At 39.3% G+C, this 13,275-nt stretch overlaps 2 non-coding genes across 2 annotated transcripts; one reads left to right on the top strand and one right to left on the bottom strand.

Annotated features, from left to right (window-relative positions):
- Nucleotides 1-1,108: 1,108 nt before the first annotated feature.
- On the top strand, nucleotides 1,109-1,216 carry LOC130952623 (small nucleolar RNA R71). Its single transcript, XR_009074800.1, has one exon. It is a non-coding gene; the product is annotated as a small nucleolar RNA R71 (small nucleolar RNA).
- An 11,724-nt stretch (nucleotides 1,217-12,940) lies between these two features.
- LOC130953574 (small nucleolar RNA R71) lies at nucleotides 12,941-13,048 on the bottom strand. The gene has a single exon (XR_009075743.1). It is a non-coding gene; the product is annotated as a small nucleolar RNA R71 (small nucleolar RNA).
- Between the last annotated feature and the right edge of the window lie 227 nt (nucleotides 13,049-13,275).

Here is a 13,275-nt window from a genome sequence, read left to right as displayed (position 1 = left end):
GTCTCTTTTGAGGTAATTTCTGCCTAGACAAGTCATCCAGTTCTTTGGTGAGCAAAGGGGGTTCATCCTCCCAAGTCTCATTACCAAATAACTTGTCATTTAGCTTCATGATTGCTCCAAGGTATTTAGCAACTTGCTCTTCAGTGACATACTCATCCTCTTCAGAGGAAGAATACTCATCAGAGCTCATGAAAGGCAGAAGTAAGTCCAATGGAATCTCTATGGTCTCATTTTGAGCCTCATATTCCCATGGTTCCTCATTAGGGAACTTATTGGAGGTCAGTGCACGCCCATTGAGGTCTTCCTCAGTGGCGTTTACTTCCTTTTTCTCCTCTCCATATTCGGCCATGTTGATGGCCTTGCACTCTCCTTTTGGATTTTCTTCTGTATTGCTTGGAAGAGTACTAGGAGGGAGTTCAGTAACTTTCTTGCTCAGCTGTCCCACTTGTGCCTCCAAATTCCTAATGGAGGATCTTGTTTCAGTCATGAAATTTTGAGTGGTTTTGATTAGATCAGAGACCATGGTTGCTAAGTCAGAGGTGTTCTGCTTAGAACTCTCTGTCTGTTGCTGAGAAGATGATGGAAAAGGCTTGCCATTGCTAAACCTGTTTCTTCCACCATTATTGTTATTGAAACCTTGTTGAGGTCTCTCTTGATTCTTCCATGAGAAATTTGGATGATTTCTCCATGAAGAATTATAGGTGTTTCCATAGGGTTCTCCTAGGTAATTCACCTCTTCCATTGAAGGGTTCTCAGGATCATAAGCTTCTTCTTCAGATGAAGCATCCTTAGTATTGCCTGGTGCATTTTGCATTCCAGACAGACTTTGAGAAATCAAATTGACTTGTTGAGTTAATATCTTGTTCTGAGCCAGAATGGCATTCAGAGTATCAATCTCAAGAACTCCTTTCTTCTGACTTGTCCCATTGTTCACAGGATTCCTTTCAGAAGTGTACATGAATTGGTTATTTGCAACCATTTCAATTAGCTCTTGAGCTTCTGTAGGCGTCTTCTTCAGATGAAGAGATCCTCCAGCAGAGCTATCCAAAGACATCTTGGATAGTTCAGACAGACCATCATAGAAAATACCTATGATGATCCATTCAGAAAGCATGTCAGAAGGACATTTTCTGATCAATTGTTTGTATCTTTCCCAAGCTTCATAGAGGGATTCTCCTTCCTTCTGTCTGAAGGTTTGGACTTCCACTCTAAGCTTACTCAATTTTTGAGGTGGAAAGAACTTTGCCAAGAAGGCATTGACTAGCTTTTCCCATGAGTCCAGGCTTTTTTTAGGTTGTGAGTCCAACCATGTCCTAGCTCTGTCTCTTACAGCAAAAGGGAATAGCATAAGTCTGTAGACCTCAGGGTCAACCCCATTAGTCTTGACAGTGTCACAGATTTGCAAGAATTCAGCTAAAAACTGATGAAGATCTTCCAATGGAAGTCCATGGAACTTGCAATTCTGTTGCATTAGAGAAACTAATTGAGGCTTAAGCTCAAAGTTGTTTGCTCCAATGGCAGGGATAGAGATGCTTCTCCCATAGAAGTCGGGAGTAGGTGCAGTAAAGTCACCCAACACCTTCCTTGCATTGTTGGCATTGTTGTTATTTTCGGCTGCCATGGGTTCTTCTTCTTTAAAGATTTCTGTTAGGTCCTCTACAGAGAGTTGTGCCTTAGCTTCTCTTAGCTTTCGCTTCAAGGTCCTTTCAGGTTCAGGGTCAGCTTCAACAAGAATGCCTTTGTCTTTGTTCCTGCTCATATGAAAGAGAAGAGAACAAGAAAATATGGAATCCTCTATGTCACAGTATAGAGATTCCTTGAGGTGTCAGAGAAGAAGAAAAATAGAAGGAAGAAGGAGAAGAATTCGAACTTAATCAGTTAGAGTTCGAATTGTGCATTGAGAAAGAGTGGTACTCCATAAATAGAAGGATGTGAAAAGAGAGGAAGAAATTTTCGAAAATTAAGTGAAAGATTTTGAAAACATTTTGAAAAACTTTAATTGATTTTCGAAAACCAAGAGTGGGAAAGAAATCAAGTAATTTTTGAAAAAGATTTTGAAATTAGAAATCAAAAAGATATGATTAAAAACTGTTTTGAAAAAGATGTGATTAAAAAGATATGATAAAAAAAAACTATGCTTTTAAAAAGATATGATTGAAAAGATATGATTTGAAAACAATTTTTAAAAAAAGATTTGATTTTAAAAATTAATGACTTGCCTAACAAGAAAAGATATGATTCAAACATTAAACCTCTCTCAACAGAAAAGGCAACATACTTGAAATGTTCAATCAAATCATTAATTGTTAGCAAGTATCTTTGAAAAAGGAAAGAAATTGATTTTGAAAAAGATTTGATTGAAAAGATATGATTTGAAAAAGATTTGCTTTTGAAAAACTTTGAAAACTTGAAAAAAAATTGATTTGAAAACAAAATCCTCCCTCTTGTGCCATCCTGGCGTTAAACGCCCAGAATGGTGCACATTCTGGCGTTTAACGCCCAATGCACTACCTTTTTGGGCGTTAAACGCCCAACCAGGCACCCTGGCTGGCGTTTAAACGCCAGTCTGTCCTTCTTCACTGGGCGTTTTGAACGCCCAGCTTTTTTTGTGTAATTCCTCTGCTGCATGTTCTGAATCTTCAGTTCCCTGTACTATTGACTTGAAAATAGAACCAAGATCAATTAAACAATGCATGCAAGACACCAAACTTAAAATTAGACACTAGACTCAAACAAGAAACATAAAATATTTTTGGTTTTTATGATTTTGAAATTTTTTTGGATTTTTCAAAAATTATATGGAAATAGAAAATAAAGGTTTCAGAATTCTCAATTTGGATTCCAGGAATCATTGCAATGCTAGTCTAAGACTTCGGTCCAGGAATTAGACATGGCTTCACAGCCAGCCAAGCTTTCAAAGAAAGCTTCGGTCCAAAACACTAGACATGGCCAATGGCCAGCCAAGCCTTAGCAGATCATTGCTCCAATAGCAAGATTGATAGAGATCAACAAGCTCTTGTGATGATCAGTTGAAACCTCGGTCCAATAAGATTAGACATGGCTTCTCAGCCAGCCAGATTTCAACAGATCATCATGAAACTCTAGAACTCATTCTTAAGAATTCTGAAAAACACCTAATCTAAGCAACAAGATGAACCGTCAGTTGTCCATACACGAAACAATCCCCGGCAACGGCGCCAAAAACTTGGTGTGCGAAATTGTGATCACTACTTTTCACAACTCAAATAATCCCTAGTAATGGCTCCAAAAACTTGGTGCTCAATACCATGGCATAAACACAACTTTGCACAACTAACCAGCAAGTGCACTGGGTCGTCCAAGTAATAAACCTTACGCGAGTAAGGGTCGATCCCACTGAGATTCTTGGTATGAAGCAAGCTATGGTCACCTTGTAAATCTTAGTCAGGCAGACTCAAATGGGTATAGATGATATATGAATAAAACATAAAGATAAAAATAGAGATACTTATGTATATCATTGGTGAGAGCTTCAGATAAGCGTATGAAGATGCTTGGTCCCTTCCGTCTCTCTGCTTTCCTACTGTCTTCATCCAATCCTTCTTACTCCTTTCCATGGCAAGCTTATGCAAGGGTTTCACCGTTGTCAGTGGCTACCTCCCATCCTCTCAGTGGAAATGTTCAACGCACCCTGTCACGGCACGGCTATCCATCTGTCGGTTCTCGATCAGGCCGGAATAGAATCCAGTGATTCTTTTGCGTCTGTCACTAACGCCCCGCCCTCAGGAGTTTGAAGCACGTCACAGTCATTCAATCATTGAATCCTACTCAGAATACCACAGACAAGGTTAGACCTTCCGGATTCTCTTGAATGCCGCCATCAGTTCTTGCCTATACCACGAAGACTCTGATCTCACGGAATGGCTGGCTCGTTTGTCAGGCGAGCGCTCGGTTGTCAGGCGATCAACCATGCATCGTGTATCAGGAATCCAAGAGATATTCACCCAATCTAAGGTAGAACGGAGGTGGTTGTCAGTCACACGTTCATAGGTGAGAATGATGATGAGTGTTACGGATCATCACATTCATCAAGTTGAAGAACAAGTGATATCTTGGACAAAGAACAAGCGGGATTGAATAGAAGAACAATAGTAATTGCATTAATACTCGAGGTACAGCAGAGCTCCACACCTTAATCTATGTTGTGTAGAAACTCCACCGTTGAAAATACATAAGAACAAGGTCTAGGCATGGCCGTGAGACCAGCCTCCCAAAGAGGGTTCAATCATAAAAACATGATCAAAAGCTCCTAAGATTGAAAGATGAAAATACAATAGTAAAAGGTCCTACTTATAGGGAACTAGTAGCCTAAGGATTACAAAGATGAGTAAATGACATAAAAATCCACTTCCGGGCCCACTTGGTGTGTGCTTGGGCTGAGCAATGAAGCATTTTTCGTGTAGAGACTCTTCTTGGAGTTAAACGCCAGCTTTGGTGCCAGTTTGGGCGTTTAACTCCCATTCTTGTGCCAGTTCCGACGTTTAACGCTGGGAATTCTGAGGGTGACTTTGAACGCCGATTTGGGCCATCAAATCTTGGGCAAAGTATGGACTATCATATATTTCTGGAAAGCCCAGGATGTCTACTTTCCAACGCCGTTGAGAGCGCGCCAATTGGGCTTCTGTAGCTCCAGAAAATCCACTTCGAGTGCAGGGAGGTCAGAATCCAACAGCATCTGCAGTCCTTTTCAGTCTCTGAATCAGGTTTTTGCTCAGGTCCCTCAATTTCAGCCAGAAAATACCTGAAATCACAGAAAAACACACAAACTCATAGTAAAGTCCAGAAAAGTGAATTTTAACTAAAAACTAATAAAAATATACTAAAAACTCAACTCAAACTACTAAAAACATACTAAAAACAATGCCAAAAAGCGTACAAATTATCCGCTCATCAGGGTTCCTAACTCCATCCCCACAGATAATGGCACTCAGTTCACCGACACAGGCTTTAGAAAATTGGTAGCCGACTTGAAGATAAAGCACCAATTCACATATGTGGAACACCCGCAGGCTAATGGACAAGCAGAAGCCGCCAATAAAGTCATACTAGCCGAGTTAAAATAGATGCTACAGGACGCAAAGGGAGCCTGGGCTGAAGAGCTCCCACAAGTCCTGTGGGCATATCGGATAACTCCACACTCTACCACAAAGGAATCACCCTTCCGTTTGGCTTATGGAATGGAGGCAATGATACCGGTAGAAGTCAAAGAGGAATCCCTAGAACAATCCTCTATAGTGAAGAGGCCAACTCCCAACTCCAAAGGGAAGAGCTTGACCTGCTCCCAGAAGTCTGAGAAAGAGCTCGGATCAGAGAGGAAGCATTAAAACACCGCATGGCCTCAAGGTACAATCGAAAGGTAGTACAGCGAAGCTTTGACAACAATGACCTCATCCTAATCCGAAATGATATCGGAACAAGTTGACCCGGAGAGGGACAGCTGGCAGCTAACTAGAAAGGACCCTACCAAGTCACAGAGGTACTGAGAAAAGGCTACTACAAAGTGCCCGAACTCGAGGGGCGAGAGCTGCCGAGATCATGGCACGCCTGCAACCTAAGAAGGTACTATAGTTAAAAGGTGATAAGAGATCTTAGGACAAAGGTGCACTCTTTTTCCTTTAAAAGGTTTTTTAATGAGGCACTGACAAACCCCAATTTGAGGGTTTATCTTGTATTGAATCTAGAGTATTTTGATAACCTTTTGTCACATTTAGCCTATAAATTAGCATGGTTTTGTTATCTCTCCCGTATTTGTGCCTAAGTGTAAAAACATGCTTTTTAAGCCTTATTTTGATGAATTCTAGTTCCTCTTTGATTCCATAAGATGCCTTGATGTGTTTGTTAGTAATCTCAGGATGAAATAGGCTAGGCATGGATCAAAGGAAGCAGGGAAGGAAGCATGCAAGTGGAGAGAAGCATAAAAAGTCAAAGAAGCAAAGTCAGCCATGCACGCGCACGCGCACAAGGCGCTCGCGCGCACATTGCGAAATCGGCCAGGGACGCGCACGCGTACCGTGCGTGCACGCGTCGATGATCGCACATGACTTCATTAAGGCAACACGTGCCTGGCGATTTTGGAAGGTTTTCAACAACCAACTTTGGCGCCAAAATGCATATAAGAGCCAAGGATTGAAGGGGATTAACACACATTCACATCCATAGACTAATTCTAGATTATTAGATAGATAGTTTTAGTTAGAGTTAGTTTCTAGAGAGAGAAGCTCTCACTTCTCTCTAGAATTAGGATTAGGATTAGGTTTAGTTCTTAGATTGAGATTTAGATTCACCTTCTTCTATTTCTATCTTCTCAATTCCTTGTTGTTACATTCATTCTTCTTCCATTCTTTTATTGCAATTTCCTTTATGTTGTTCTTGTATTTTGTTATAGATCTAGTATTGTTTCTTTTACTCTCTTTCAATTCAATAAGAGTAATTCATAATAAATGTGTTTCTTTTGATTGTTGTTGTTAATTCCTTTCAATAATTGTTGTTAGATTTCATTCTTGTTGTTGATTTACTATGTTTTCCTTTTATGCCTTCCAAGTGTTTGATGAAATGCTTGGTTGGATTTTAGTGTAGGTTTTGTTCCTCTTGGCCTAGGTAGAGTAATTAGTGACTCTTGAGTTATCTAATTCTTTTGTTGGTTGATAATTAGAAGTTGCTAATTGATTTGAATGCCTCTAAAGCTAGTCTTTCCTTTAGGAGTTGATTAGGACTTGAGGAATCAAATTGATTCATCCACTTGACTTTCCTCCATGGTTAGAGGTTAACTAAGTGGTAGCAATGAACAATTCTCATCACAATTGAGAAGGATAACTAGGATAGAACTTCTAGTTCTCATACCTTACCAAGAGCCTTTGTTAGTTGTTAGTTTACCTTCTTTGTCATTTATATTTCTTGTCCAAAAGCTTAAAAACCCCAAATATAATTCACAACCAATAACAAGACACTTCATTACAATTCCTAGGGAGAACGACCCGAGGTTTGAATACTTCGGTTTATAAAATTAGGGGTTTGTTACTTGTGACAAACAATCTTTTGTATGAAAGGATTTTTGATTGGTTTAGAAACTATACTTGCAACGAGACTTCAATAGTGAAATTCTATACCGTCAAAAATCCAATCGTCAAAATGGCGCCGTTGCCGGGGATTTGCAATGGTGTTATGTTATTGGTTATTGTACATATGTGAATATTGTGAATAGGTTTATCTTTTGTTTGTTTCTTAATTTTTGTTAGTTTTATTTTGTTCTCTCACTATGAATTCTCACTTTGGCTTTGGGTTTGGTTCTAATTGTGTTGTAGGAAATATGCACTTCAATGAAAACATGTACCAAGGATGGAACCAATAAAGATGGGAGGAGCCTCAAGGAATTGATCACTCCTATTGGCAACAACCTTCGGATACTTATAGGTATAATTTCCATCCTAATGCATGCCAATTTAACGGCTATGATGATTCTTTTTGTGACACTCAACAACCACCATCATATGCCTATGAATATCATCCTCAACATGAACCTCAACCATTCTCACAAGCCTTTCATTACCAAACACCGCCCTATGATCCATATCCATCATATGACCAAACCTCCATACCATATTTTTATGACCATTATGGGCAAGAACCCTCAGAACCACCACAACCCTATCAAGATCACTACCAAGAACCACCTCAATACACACAATCTCCACAACCTTACCAAGAAGAACCACCTTCCTATTATGAACCCTCTCTCCAAAATGATGAACCTTTCTACCCACCACAAGCCTCAATAGACGATTCTCTCACTTTGTTACTTCAAGGACAAGAGGCCATGAAGCGAGATACACTTGAGTTTGTAACCAACTTGACCAAGGTAGTGTCTACCTTAGCCTACCAATGCTTGAATACTCAAGGTACTTCCGTGACCACATGTGAAAGGTCAAAAGAAGAGCAAAGCATGAAGGAGAAATTGGAGAATTCGGTGGAAAAGGAGGAGTCAAATTTTGTGTTGGAACAATTGGAGGAGCCTATGATCATTGAAGAAAAGGAAGAGGTGGTTGAAGATTTAGGAGATGTTGAAAGTCCATGGGAAGGTAGCATCATGAAGAACTCTTCCAAGAAGCTTGATATTGATGTTGAGAAGGGTGCGCAACCTCCAAGGCATACCATCATTGGAGACTTAGAAGAGGCTTATCAAGAGATGGATTCAATCATAGAGGAATTTCTCTCTACAATGGAATCCTCACCCGTTGGACGTAGAGTTGAAATTATAGAAGAGTGTGCGCAACCTCCCAAGGAAAACGAGAATGGCATGGTGTGTATTGAAATTGAAGAATATGAAGAGGTTGATCAAGAGATGAACTCATTCATCAATGAATTTCTATCCAAAATTGAATCGCCTCTCACTAGACAAGATGAAGTTCTTGAAGATAACACCAAGCCACGTAACAAAGAGGATGAGGTAGAAATTGAAGAAAATTTTGAAGAGGTGGAAACAATCAAAGAAGAGCACAAGGAAGTGGACCTTGCATTGTCTAAGTGTGGGGAAGCCTCTCGCCCCAAATTGCCATCCAATACAACATTTAAGTGGGTAAAATCTCTATCCCTAAGCTTTAGTTTCTCACTTGAATATGGTTTGATTGAAAATGATGGTCAACTTAGAACTCTTTGTGGAATTAAAAGTAAGAATGAGTTGTGTAGTGGTTGGAAAGTAGGTGTTAAGCTTGTCAAGGTCAAGGCCTCAAGGTACAGGGACGATGTTGGGACAAGGATCACTTTGTATGGATCTAGAAGGAAGCATTGGTGGAATAAAGAGAATTCTATGTGTCAATCACCTTTATGCCAACCGCTCATCCGACAAAATCATGAAACTCAACTAACGGATGGGTGTAAAGACAAGACATGGGATCCCGGTTCGCTATGTGAAGACCAAATATGGGGACTCATATTTTGGGTAGAACTCTGCCCAAACTTAATAAAAATGGTTGGAAATTCTGTCAACCAATTGAGAAGCAAAGATCCTTGGAGATTCAAGGATGAGTACAAGCATAAGCCACCATGACAAGGATCTTCTCAAAATGTCCAACTTAAGGACTTAAACTAAAAGTGCTAGGTGGGAGACACCCCACCATGGTAAACTCTTTCCACTCTTTTAAATTTACTTAATAAGTGATTTGAGTTACCATTGTAGGTAGATGTTTCATACAAATTTGTTTGTACAACTTAATTGTTAAGCTTAGTCACATGCATGTTGTGTTTAGTAGTAGATGAATAATATCAAAAATTGTATTTTTGTGAATTGTATGATGGTTGAGTGATGAGCGGATAATTTGTATACTTTTTGGCATTGTTTTTAGTATGTTTTTGATATCTTTTAGTTAGATTTTAGTATATTTTTATTAGTTTTTATTTAAAATTCACTTTTCTGGACTTTACTATGAGTTTGTGTGTTTTTCTGTGATTTCAGGTATTTTCTGGCTGAAATTGAGGGACTTGAGCAAAAATCTGATTCAGAGACCAAAAAGGACTGCAGATGCTGTTGGATTCTGACCTCCCTGCACTCGAAGTGGATTTTCTGGAGACGACATCTGAGTAGCTATCTTTGTTTTATGCTATCTTAGACCTTTGGGAGGCTGGCCATTCGGCCATGCCTAACCTTTGTTCTTATGTATTTTCAACGGTGGAGTTTCTACACACCATAGATTAAGGGTGTGGAGCTCTGCTGTACCTCGAGTATTAATGCAATTACTATTGTTCTTCCATTCAACTCCGCTTGTTCTTTATCTAAGATATCACTTGTTCTTCAACCTATGAACAAGATGACTGACAACCATTCTTGTTCTACAAGCATTCAAGGCTTTAGTGAATATCTCTTGGATTTCTGATTGCATGACGCATGGTTGATCGCCTGACAACCGAGTGCTCGTCTGACAAACGAGCCAGCCATTCCATGAGATCAGAGTCTTCGTGGTATAGGCAAGAACTGATGGCGGCATTCAAGAGAATCCGGAAGGTCCAACCTTGTCTGTGGTGTTCTGAGTAGGATTCAATGACTGAATGACTGTGACGTGCTTCAAACCTGTAACCTACTGGGCGTTAGTGACAGACGCAAAAGAGTGATTCTATTCCGGTAGGGGAGGGAACCAAACCGGTGATTGGCGGCACTGTGACAGAGTGCTCTGCATTAGCTTTCACTGCGCGGATGGGAGGTAGCTGCTGACAACAGTGAGACCCTACACAAGTTTGCCATGGAAAGGAGTAAGAAGGATTGGATGAAGACTGTAGGAAAGCAGAGAGACGGAAGGGAAGGCATCTTCATACACTTGTCTGAAGCTCATACACCAATGATATACATAAGTATCTCTATCTTTACCTTTTCTGTTATTTTCGTTTATCATCATCATATACATTTGAGTCTGCCTGACTAAGATTTACAAGATGACCATAGCTTGCTTCAATACTAACAATCTCCGTGGGATCGACCCTTACTCACGTAAGGTTTTATTACTTGGACGACCCAGTACACTTGCTGGTTAGTTGTGCGAAGTTGTGTAATGCCATGGTATTAGGCGCACCAAGTTCTTGGAGCCATTACCGGGGATTATTTGAGTTGTGAAAAAGTATTGTTCACAATTTCGCGCACCAAGTTTTTGGCGCCGTTGCCGGGGATTGTTCATGTTTTGAGCAAGCTTGTGGTAACATCAGATGCCAAGATCCGGCAACAACATCAAGTTCTTGGTGTTATTGCCCGGGATTGTTTAGGCTGGACAACTGACGGTTCATCTTGTTGCTTAGATTAGGTGTTTTTTTTTCGAAATTCTTGAAGGTGAATTCTAGAGTTTCATGATGATTTGTTGAAATCTGGCTGGCTGAGAAGCCATGTCTAATCTGATTGGACCGAGGTTTCAACTTATCACCACAAGAGCTTGTTGATTTCGTATCAATCTTGCTCTTGGAGCAGTGATTTGCTAAGATTTGGCTGACCTTTGGTCATGTCTAGTGTTTTGGACCGAAGCTTTCCTTGGAAGCTTGGCTGGCTGTGAAGCCATGTCTAATTCCTGGACCGGAGTCTTAGACTAGCATTGCACTGATTCCTGGAATTCTCATTAAGAATTTTGATGCCTTTTTCCACTTAATTTTCGAAAAACACAAAAAAAATTTTATAAAACCATAAAAAGACCAAAAAGATTTTATGTTTCTTGTTTGAGTCTAGAGTCTCATCTTAAGTTTAGTGTCAAATGCATGTTTTTGTTATAATTTTCGAATTCATGCATATATTTCTTGTTTTGATCTTTGAATTCTATTGACTTGAAGTATTTTGTGTGTCTCATATGCATTCTCATATTGTTAGTGTCAGTAGTGCACAAACTGCTAAGTTTGGTGTCTTGCATGCATTGTTAATTGATTCTTGTTGCATTTTGATTAATAGAAAAATCCAAAAATATTTTTAATTTGAGTCTTTTCAAGTCAATGATACAAGGAATTGAAGATTCAGAACCAACTGCAGAGGAATTATACAGAAAAAGCTGAGCATTCAAAAATGCCCAGTGAAGAAGACAGACTGGCGTTTAAACGCCAGCCAGGGCACCTGGTTGGGCGTTTAACGCCCAAAAGGGGTGCATTTTGGGCGTTAAACGCCAGAATGTATACCATTCTGGGCGTTTAACGCCAGGATGGTGCCAGGGGGAAGATTTTGTTTTCAAAATCAATTTTTCTTAGTTTTTCAAATCAAATCTTTTTCAAATCAAATCTTTTCAATCAAATGTTTTCAAATTCAATTTCTTTCCTTTTAAAAAGATACTTACCAACAATTAATGATTTGATTGAACATCACAAGATTGTTGCCTTTTCTGCTGAGAGAGGTTTAAATGTTTCAATCATATCTTTTCTTGTTAGGCAAGTCATCAATTTTCAAAATCATATCTTTTCAAATTGTTTTCAAATCATATCTTTTAAAAATGTTTTCAAATCATATCTTCTCAATCACATCTTTTTAAACCCATAACTTTTCAATTAAATCTTTTTAACCACATCTTTTTCAAAATAGTTCTCAATCAAATCTTTTTAATTTCTAATTTCAAAATCTTTTTCAAAAATCACTTTATCTCTTTTCCACTTTGATTTTCGAAAATCAATTAACATTTTTCAAAATGTTTTCAAATTTTTTAATTGAATTTTCGAAAATTCTCTTCCCTCCTTCCCACATCCTTCTATTTATGGAGTACTACTCCTTCTAAATGCACAATTCGAATTTTATCTATTAAAATTCGAATTCTCCTTCTCCTTCTTCTTACTATTTCTCTTTTCCTCTGACATTTCAAGGAATCTCTATACTGTGACATAGAGGATTCCACATTCTCTTCTTCTTTTTCTATTTCTTATGAGCAGAAGCAGAGACAAAGGCATTCTTGTTGAAACTGATCCTGAACCTGAAAGGACCTTGAAGAGAAAGCTAAGAGAAGCCAAAGCACAACTCTCTTTAGAGGGCTTGACCGAATTCTTCAAGGGAGAAGACATGGCAGCCGAAAACAACAACAATGCCAACAATGCAAGGAAGGTGCTTGGTGACTTTACTGCACCTACTCCTGATTTCTATGGGAGAAGCATCTCAATCCCTGCCATTGGAGCAAACAACTTTGAGCTTAAGCCTCAATTAGTTTCTCTAATGCAACAGAATTGCAAGTTTCATGGACTTCCAATGGAAGATCCTCATCAGTTTTTAGCTGAGTTCTTGCAAATCTGTGACACAGTCAAGACTAATGGGGTTAACCCTGAGGTCTATAGACTGATGCTATTCCCTTTTGCTGTGAGAGACAGAGCTAGAATATGGTTGGACTCTCAACCTAAAGAAAGCCTGGACTCTTGGGAAAAGCTAGTCAATGCCTTCTTGGCAAAATTCTTCCCACCACAAAGATGGAGTAAGCTTAGAGTGGAAGTCCAAACCTTTAGACAAAAGGATGGAGAATCCCTCTATGAAGCTTGGGAAAGATACAAACAATTAATCAGGAGATGTCCTTCAGACATGCTTTCTGAATGGAGCATCATAGGTATTTTCTATGATGGTCTCTCTGAACTATCCAAGATGTCTTTGGATAGCTCTGCAGGAGGATCTCTTCATTTGAAGAAGACGCCTGCAGAAGCTCAAGAACTGATTGAAATGGTTGCAAATAACCAATTCATGTACACTTCTGAGAGGAATCCTGTGAACAATGGGACTGGTCAGAAGAAAGGAGTTCTTGAGATTGATGCTCTGAA

This window comes from Arachis stenosperma, chromosome 9 (assembly GCF_014773155.1).
Source record: "Arachis stenosperma cultivar V10309 chromosome 9, arast.V10309.gnm1.PFL2, whole genome shotgun sequence".
Lineage (NCBI taxonomy): Eukaryota > Viridiplantae > Streptophyta > Magnoliopsida > Fabales > Fabaceae > Arachis > Arachis stenosperma.
Note: the sequence above shows the minus strand (reverse complement) of the source record. Positions and strands in the feature narration are given on the sequence as shown.